Source organism: Festucalex cinctus, unplaced genomic scaffold (assembly GCF_051991245.1).
Source record: "Festucalex cinctus isolate MCC-2025b unplaced genomic scaffold, RoL_Fcin_1.0 HiC_scaffold_100, whole genome shotgun sequence".
NCBI classification, from domain to species: Eukaryota; Metazoa; Chordata; class Actinopteri; order Syngnathiformes; family Syngnathidae; genus Festucalex; species Festucalex cinctus.
Genome location: NW_027520347.1, coordinates 36,380 through 44,389, shown reverse-complemented (window position 1 = coordinate 44,389; position 8,010 = coordinate 36,380). Strand labels below are relative to the sequence as shown.

The window sequence follows — 8,010 nt, the reverse complement described above, 5'->3', positions numbered from 1 at the left end:
TGAAATTGCTTGGGCACCTGTTAATTTTTAAGATTTTGACACATTCAGCTCAAATGTACAATCATGCGCTAAAAACGCATTTAAAGCAATAAAAAGGTGATTATGGCTGTCCAACCTAAACCAAACATTGTGCACTCAAATCTTTTGCTGTATTTAGTTTATTTTGGCATCCGGATGATGATTCTAGCATGAAATTGCTTGGGCACCTGTTAATTTTTAAGATTTTGACACATTCAGCTCAAATGTACAATCATGCGCTAAAAACGCATTTAAAGCAATAAAAAGGTGATTATGGCTGTCAAACCTAAACCAAACGTTGTGCACTCAAATCTTTTGCTGTATTTAGTTTATTTTGGCATCCGGATGATGATTCTAGCGTGAAATTGCTTGGGCACCTGTTAATTTTTAAGATTTTGACACATTCAGCTCAAATGTACACAATTGCTGATTATGGCTGTCAAATCTAAACCAAACGCTGTGCACTCAAATCTTTTGCTGTATTTAGTTTATTTTGGCATCCGGATGATGATTCTAGCATGAAATTGCTTGGGCACCTGTTAATTTTTAAGATTTTGACACATTCAGCTCAAATGTACAATCATGCGCTAAAAACGCATTTAAAGCAATAAAAAGGTGATTATGGCTGTCCAACCTAAACCAAACATTGTGCACTCAAATCTTTTGCTGTATTTAGTTTATTTTGGCATCCGGATGATGATTCTAGCATGAAATTGCTTGGGCACCTGTTAATTTTTAAGATTTTGACACATTCAGCTCAAATGTACACAATTGCTGATTATGGCTGTCAAATCTAAACCAAACGTTGTGCACTCAAATCTTTTGCTGTATTTAGTTTATTTTGGCATCCGGATGATGATTCTAGCATGAAATGGCTTGGGCACCTGTTAATTTTTAAGATTTTGACACATTCAGCTCAAATGTACAATCATGCGCTAAAAACGCATTTAAAGCAATAAAAAGGTGATTATGGCTGTCAAACCTAAACCAAACGTTGTGCACTCAAATCTTTTGCTGTATTTAGTTTATTTTGGCATCCGGATGATGATTCTAGCATGAAATTGCTTGGGCACCTGTTAAGTTTTAAGATTTTGACACATTCAGCTCAAATGTACACAATTGCTGATTATGGCTGTCAAATCTAAACCAAACGTTGTGCACTCAAATCTTTTGCTGTATTTAGTTTATTTTGGCATCCGGATGATGATTCTAGCATGAAATTGCTTGGGCACCTGTTAATTTTTAAGATTTTGACACATTCAGCTCAAATGTACAATCATGCGCTAGAAACGCATTTAAAGCAATAAAAAGGTGATTATGGCTGTCAAACCTAAACCAAACGTTGTGCAATCAAATCTTTTGCTGTATTTAGTTTATTTTGGCATCCGGATGATGATTCTAGCATGAATTTGCTTGGGCACCTGTTAATTTTTAAGATTTTTACACATTCAGCTCAAATGTACACAATTGCTGATTATGGCTGTCAAATCTAAACCAAACGTTGTGCACTCAAATCTTTTGCTGTATTTAGTTTATTTTGGCATCCGGATGATGATTCTAGCATGAAATTGCTTGAGCACCTGTTAATTTTTAAGATTTTGACACATTCAGCTCAAATGTACAATCATGCGCTAAAAACGCATTTAAAGCAATAAAAAGGTGATTATGGCTGTCAAACCTAAACCAAACGTTGTGCACTCAAATCTTTTGCTGTATTTAGTTTATTTTGGCATCCGGATGATGATTCTAGCATGAAATTGCTTGGGCACCTGTTAATTTTTAAGATTTTGACACATTCAGCTCAAATGTACACAATTGCTGATTATGGCTGTCAAATCTAAACCAAACGTTGTGCACTCAAATCTTTTGCTGTATTTAGTTTATTTTGGCATCCGGATGATGATTCTAGCATGAAATTGCTTGGGCACCTGTTAATTTTTAAGATTTTGACACATTCAGCTCAAATGTACACAATTGCTGATTATGGCTGTCAAATCTAAACCAAACGTTGTGCACTCAAATCTTTTGCTGTATTTAGTTTATTTTGGCATCCGGATGATGATTCTAGCATGAAATTGCTTGAGCACCTGTTAATTTTTAAGATTTTGACACATTCAGCTCAAATGTACAATCATGCGCTAAAAACGCATTTAAAGCAATAAAAAGGTGAAAATGGCTGTCAAACCTAAACCAAACGTTGTGCACTCAAATCTTTTGCTGTATTTAGTTTATTTTGGCATCCGGATGATGATTCTAGCATGAAATTGCTTGGGCACCTGTTAATTTTTAAGATTTTGACACATTCAGCTCAAATGTACACAATTGCTGATTATGGCTGTCAAATCTAAACCAAACGCTGTGCACTCAAATCTTTTGCTGTATTTAGTTTATTTTGGCATCCGGATGATGATTCTAGCATGAAATTGCTTGGGCACCTGTTAATTTTTAAGATTTTGACACATTCAGCTCAAATGTACAATCATGCGCTAAAAACGCATTTAAAGCAATAAAAAGGTTATTATGGCTGTCAAACCTAAACCAAACGTTGTGCACTCAAATCTTTTGCTGTATTTAGTTTATTTTGGCATCCGGATGATGATTCTAGCATGAAATTGCTTGGGCACCTGTTAATTTTTAAGATTTTGACACATTCAGCTCAAATGTACACAATTGCTGATTATGGCTGTCAAATCTAAACCAAACGTTGTGCACTCAAATCTTTTGCTGTATTTAGTTTATTTTGGCATCCGGATGATGATTCTAGCATGAAATTGCTTGGGCACCTGTTAATTTTTAAGATTTTGACACATTCAGCTCAAATGTACAATCATGCGCTAAAAACGCATTTAAAGCAATAAAAAGGTGATTATGGCTGTCAAACCTAAACCAAACGTTGTGCACTCAAATCTTTTGCTGTATTTAGTTTATTTTGGCATCCGGATGATGATTCTAGCATGAAATTGCTTGGGCACCTGTTAATTTTTAAGATTTTGACACATTCAGCTCAAATGTACACAATTGCTGATTATGGCTGTCAAATCTAAACCAAACGTTGTGCACTCAAATCTTTTGCTGTATTTAGTTTATTTTGGCATCCGGATGATGATTCTAGCATGAAATTGCTTGGGCACCTGTTAATTTTTAAGATTTTGACACATTCAGCTCAAATGTACACAATTGCTGATTATGGCTGTCAAATCTAAACCAAACGCTGTGCACTCAAATCTTTTGCTGTATTTAGTTTATTTTGGCATCCGGATGATGATTCTAGCATGAAATTGCTTGGGCACCTGTTAATTTTTAAGATTTTGACACATTCAGCTCAAATGTACAATCATGCGCTAAAAACGCATTTAAAGCAATAAAAAGGTGATTATGGCTGTCAAACCTAAACCAAACGTTGTGCACTCAAATCTTTTGCTGTATTTAGTTTATTTTGGAATCCGGATGATGATTCTAGCATGAAATTGCTTGGGCACCTGTTAATTTTTAAGATTTTGACACATTCAGCTCAAATGTACACAATTGCTGATTATGGCTGTCAAATCTAAACCAAACGCTGTGCACTCAAATCTTTTGCTGTATTTAGTTTATTTTGGCATCCGGATGATGATTCTAGCATGAAATTGCTTGGGCACCTGTTAATTTTTAAGATTTTGACACATTCAGCTCAAATGTACAATCATGCGCTAAAAACGCATTTAAAGCAATAAAAAGGTGAATATGGCTGTCAAACCTAAACCAAACGTTGTGCACTCAAATCTTTTGCTGTATTTAGTTTATTTTGGCATCCGGATGATGATTCTAGCATGAAATTGCTTGGGCACCTGTTAATTTTTAAGATTTTGACACATTCAGCTCAAATGTACACAATTGCTGATTATGGCTGTCAAATCTAAACCAAACGTTGTGCACTCAAATCTTTTGCTGTATTTAGTTTATTTTGGCATCCGGATGATGATTCTAGCATGAAATTGCTTGGGCACCTGTTAATTTTTAAGATTTTGACACATTCAGCTCAAATGTACAATCATGCGCTAAAAACGCATTTAAAGCAATAAAAAGGTGATTATGGCTGTCAAACCTAAACCAAACGTTGTGCACTCAATCTTTTGCTGTATTTAGTTTATTTTGGCATCCGGATGATGATTCTAGCATGAATTTGCTTGGGCACCTGTTAATTTTTAAGATTTTTACACATTCAGCTCAAATGTACACAATTGCTGATTATGGCTGTCAAATCTAAACCAAACGTTGTGCACTCAAATCTTTTGCTGTATTTAGTTTATTTTGGCATCCGGATGATGATTCTAGCATGAAATTGCTTGGGCACCTGTTAATTTTTAAGATTTTGACACATTCAGCTCAAATGTACAATCATGCGCTAAAAACGCATTTAAAGCAATAAAAAGGTGATTATGGCTGTCAAACCTAAACCAAACGTTGTGCACTCAAATCTTTTGCTGTATTTAGTTTATTTTGGCATCCGGATGATGATTCTAGCATGAAATTGCTTGGGCACCTGTTAATTTTTAAGATTTTGACACATTCAGCTCAAATGTACACAATAGGTCGCTTGCACATGTCGTCACTTCCGCCTCGGATTTCTCGTAGTCGCCATGCTGGGTGGCCTCCATTTACGTAGCGATTCGGTCTAACACGTATCTATCACGTTTGTTTTCTGCGTTTAAAATGGTACATTGTTGCTGCATCGTTGGCTGTTCGAACAAAGCCAAGGGGGAAAATGGTCGGTCTTTTTTCCGAATTCCGAAAATAATTAGGAACCAGGGCCTGGAGACAGAGGAGTGCGGACTCCGGGGGGAAGTCGTTACTTTGGGCTCGTGTGTGCAGCGATCACTTTGTGAGCGGTAAGCTTGTTTACCTTTATTTAATGCATGAGGATTAATAACGTTTCGACCGCCCATATATGGGCAAGTTGCTTATGTTTTGGATTCATGAGCAAGCAAGTTCGGTAGTACAAGCTGGCTAGCGGACGTTAGCCGAAAGCTAACATCGAACATTTTCACCCAAGTAGTGCCAGTGCAAAGTGTTTACTGCTGAAATTGGATTGATTAGTCTTGGGCTTTTAATGCCGATAACATGTTTTTTGGTGGCAAAATGTAAACTTGGAAAAAAAAGAGACAGAAGGGGCTGATGCAAGAAAACAGACCCCCGGGGGTGATGCAAGAAAACAGACCCCCGGTAGCCTACACATCATGCTAAAGAACTTATTCACGGCCACCCTACTGCGGTAAAATAACCAGTCTTTCCATATTTTATTTGTTTATATATTTGTTTATTTTAACAGGTCGCCCTGCGCCCGTTTTTCTGTCCAATCATCCCGACTGGGCTCCAACATTAAAGTTGGGTCCCAAGTTACAACATCTATGTCTCAGCCCAGTCGGTGCCAAGATATGAACGTGCACAGGAGAGACAAGCAAAGAAAAGACGACTCGAAGTGGCAGAGATTGTTGCAGTTATGCAGCCAGATGGCTCCACTAACCTGTACCCTCAAGTACTGCTGACATCATTGACTCTGGTATGCCACTCAGAATTCATTACATAATATATTGTATGCATGAGTGAATGTATGTGTTTGTTTGTGTGTGTACACGCACCTTATATTTTAGAGACATTTGGAAGTGTTTATAGAAATAAGTATTTGCCTGTAGCAATGTTCATACATTAAAAAATGCAACAAAATGTGTACATTTCTTTTACACTGACAAAAAAACTATACTACTTTACTATATTAAACCTATTACTGGTACCGTATTTTTTTGTGATTTTTTATTTATTTTTTTCTTTAGGGATCTCATGCCACACCGACTTGATTGCCAATGACATGATGGAAACGAAGGCGAGCATCAAAGCATTGGAGGAGGACAACATGCGACTGTTTGTTTGGCGCTAATAAAGGCAGCGTTTATACAAATTCTATTGTTGGGTTTGTTTACAAAGCTATACATAATACAAATGACAGGATTTGACTCAATGTGCAATATGGTCCCTCTTAAAGTAATGGCATAAATCTCTATTATTTCTAAAATCACAAAAAATGAAGTGAATAATGATTAGATGTAGTAATTTCAGGGTTAAAAATTGAACTGTTAATTAATGTAGTTTATTTTAGCACAGGTGCCTACCATCCTGAGATGACGGTATGATGTAATGTTGATGGGGTACGCAATGACTTTCATTATGCTATGTACAGAGGAAAAAGTTGCTCTCTTTTAAATTTGTTTAATGTAAGACAAGTACCAGTACTGTGTTTCAGTTTTCCCAATAATCCTTGTTTCACACTTGTCACAAAACCACTGTCCTTTTGGCAGTCTAGATTGGCACACTTCAAGTGATATCATTTGATTTTACAATCTGCTGCAGCACAAAAAACTACTTTATTCCGCATCTTTGAAGTACATGAGCAAGTGGTAGGTGACAGCGGCTGAGCAGGAACACTGGAAGTCCACTGCTGATCTAGTAAATGCTCTCCCGAGCAGTTCAGGTAAGGAGGGGATTTTGGGGAAAAAAAACTGGCTTTTCCAACTGGCCAAAACGAGCGATCTGGGTGGACTCGCTCAATCACACTTTGTCCACACCACAAAGTCGCAGAAGTCCGTCCAGTTAAACTCATCTGTGCCTGAATCTGAAAATATTACAAACATTGTAATGAAAATATGAAACATAGAATTAAATAAGAAACTACAAAAAGTAAAGCCATACATACCTGGTAATACTATTGGTGTTGTCGTGACAAGTGATGGGAATTGTTGCCATCTGGCACCAGACAGAAATTGGGTGTTGTGACAGCCTCCTTAACCGTGAGATCATAAGAAAAGCTGTCAGTATGCTCAGTAGTTACCATGAACACGTTTTATTGTACTGGAAACTGAAACTAAAAATACGTCCTCTGAGAGTGGTTAACCTTAACCATTTAGAATAAGTTGATTAACATGTAACTAGTGAAAGGGTAGCATTTAATTAAGCCACGGGGAGGCTGTGCATAGTTACTTTTTATTCTTATATGCTCTGCCATATTTGCCTGTTATAAAATTGTTAGAAAAACCACATCAGGTAAACCTAGCTGTGCATGTAAACACAATGATAACAGGAAGCCTGAGAACAAATCAACATTTTTGTGTGCAGAATTACCAACACCATGTGGTTTACTTACGTGCAACAGCAACCGTTTCTTCTGATGCGATGTTAAAGTTTACACTCTGTATCCACCCGCTTACAAAATAATTGTAAGCCTCCAGGGATTTGTTGGCGTGTTATGGAGCATGTTGTCAACACGAGGTAGGGAAAGATGTCCAGAGATGTCAAATTTGGCCAGCAAGCTTTCTCCGTCAAAAAAAAAATCACCCTTGGTCAGGACGTAATTAGGATCAATCCCGCCACACAGAGACACCTTCTGCCTGTATCGTTGTTTTTGATCTTCCGGTAAATCGTGAAAATACTGCGAAAATTACATCAGGTTGATAAGCTCTACCGTGTAACTCGCGAGTGTACCTTGTGAACCGGCGGACACCCAATATGGCGCCCGAAGGAAAAACTCCCATGATGCATTACGATGTGCAAGCGACCTATTGCTGATTATGGCTGTCAAATCTAAACCAAACGTTGTGCACTCAAATCTTTTGCTGTATTTAGTTTATTTTGGCATCCGGATGATGATTCTAGCATGAAATTGCTTGGGCACCTGTTAATTTTTAAGATTTTGACACATTCAGCTCAAATGTACACAATTGCTGATTATGGCTGTCAAATCTAAACCAAACGTTGTGCACTCAAATCTTTTGCTGTATTTAGTTTATTTTGGCATCCGGATGATGATTCTAGCATGAAATTGCTTGGGCACCTGTTAATTTTTAAGATTTTGACACATTCAGCTCAAATGTACACAATTGCTGATTATGGCTGTCAAATCTAAACCAAACGTTGTGCACTCAAATCTTTTGCTGTATTTAGTTTATTTTGGCATCCGGATGA

The 8,010-nt window shown here is 37.2% G+C and overlaps 2 long non-coding RNA genes across 2 annotated transcripts; one reads left to right on the top strand and one right to left on the bottom strand.

Annotated features, from left to right (window-relative positions):
- The first annotated feature begins 4,587 nt into the window (after nucleotides 1-4,587).
- On the top strand, nucleotides 4,588-6,669 carry LOC144011385 (uncharacterized). The gene is made up of 3 exons (XR_013281705.1): nucleotides 4,588-4,886; nucleotides 5,327-5,557; nucleotides 5,829-6,669. It is a non-coding gene; the product is annotated as an uncharacterized LOC144011385 (long non-coding RNA).
- Nucleotides 4,588-7,604, bottom strand: LOC144011386 (uncharacterized). The gene is made up of 3 exons (XR_013281706.1): nucleotides 7,193-7,604; nucleotides 6,746-6,832; nucleotides 4,588-6,664 (listed from the first exon to the last, which is right to left on the bottom strand). It is a non-coding gene; the product is annotated as an uncharacterized LOC144011386 (long non-coding RNA).
- Between the last annotated feature and the right edge of the window lie 406 nt (nucleotides 7,605-8,010).